The following is a 1,624-nucleotide window of genomic DNA, read 5'->3' on the forward strand; positions in this document are numbered from 1 at the left end:
CCTAATGAAAACTTTGCTTTTCTCCAAAACCATTTTTACTGTGATTTTCTCAGTCCATTGCTTATGAATTCCACACCACTGTGTCCGGATTTGACTGTATGAAACCAGAAATATACAGTTGTGTTTTGGATAATTCAATCCGAAATATTGTGATAGCCTCTGTGTTTGTCTTTTCCTGATATTATCCACAGACTTTATTGTTTTGAATGTTTTTTATCAGGGAACATTTATATTTTTTTACTTTTATTTAATGAAAATAAGTTTCCAGTGTACAGCTTATGGATTACAATGGCTGCCCCCTCCCATAACTTCCCTGCCACCCGCAACCCTCCCATCTCCCACTCCCTGTCCCGTTCCATTTACAGCAAGATTCATTTTCAAATCTCTTTATATACAGAAGATCAATTTAGTATAAAGATTTCAACGGTTTGCACCCACATAGAAACACAAAGTAAAACATACTGTTTGAATACTAGTTATAGCATTAAATCAAAATGTACAGTACATTAAGGACAGAGATCCCACATGAGGAGCAAGTGCACAGTGACCCCTGTTGTTAACCCAACATATTGACACTCTAGGTTATGGCGCCAGTAACCACCCTAGGCTGTCGTCATGAGTTGCCAAGGCTATGGAAGCCTTCCAAGTTTGCCGACTCTGATCATATTTAGACAAGCTCCTAAAAGACAGAGTGAGGATAGTAACCAATGATCCTAAGAGTGGCATTTACCAGGTTTGAACAATTCTACAGCATTAAGTGGGGAAGAGGACCATCAGTACACACAGGTTGGGAGTAGAGCCATTGGTGGTCGAGTAGATGTTATGATTACAAAGGAATGAGGCCCAAGTGCGCTAGTCAGGGTCTAGAACAAAGGACAGAGTCTTTATTAGAGGAGCTAAGAAAGCTGCTGTCTAAGCTACAATTAAGTTTTCTGATTGAGAGGCAAATAGAACCTGACAGAAGGGGCTTGATTATAATCAGGTGGGCTTTAGGCCTTGTAAGTTAAGAGGCCCAGACCTATCTCTTCACATGGGGTATATCCTAAGGGAGGTGTGAACCTCCTAGGGGAAGGCACTCTGTTGACTTTCATTACTTGGCTGCCCTGGGAGAGAGCTGGCCAAGTAAAGGCAGGTGGCATCTCTAACAAGAAATTTACAGTTCTGCCTGCAATGTTGCTGACCCTACTTGGCCGTCCCCTCAGCTGCAGTGGTCACTTTGGAAGTTGGGCTGAGTGAAGGGCTTTTCAGCTTAGAGCCAATAAGATCTGTGGCTCTGACCTGGGAATGCTTCGACTCCAGGGCAGGTCCATTTCCAGTGATCCAACTCTTGGCAGAGCTGCCAGGGCTCTTCACAAGCTGACTTCTGCTGCAGCCCAGGCTTACCACTTTGAAAGCCACTGCAGTGGACTGGCCTGTTGGGTCTCCTTGAGGGCAGATCACTGTACAGATCAGCCATGAATAGGCCTGCCACCCATTGCTTCTGATGCCTAGCTTTCTTTTCCTCCTGGTTTGTGTTCAAGCAGACCAGAGGATGCAAGTCAAGGGAGTGCCCGTGTCCCATCTCTAATCTTCGGTGGCCTGAACTACAAGTCTATAGTCACAGGCATGTTCTGTAGTAGTTTTC

This window comes from Lepus europaeus, unplaced genomic scaffold (assembly GCF_033115175.1).
Source record: "Lepus europaeus isolate LE1 unplaced genomic scaffold, mLepTim1.pri SCAFFOLD_83, whole genome shotgun sequence".
Classification (NCBI taxonomy): Eukaryota; Metazoa; Chordata; class Mammalia; order Lagomorpha; family Leporidae; genus Lepus; species Lepus europaeus.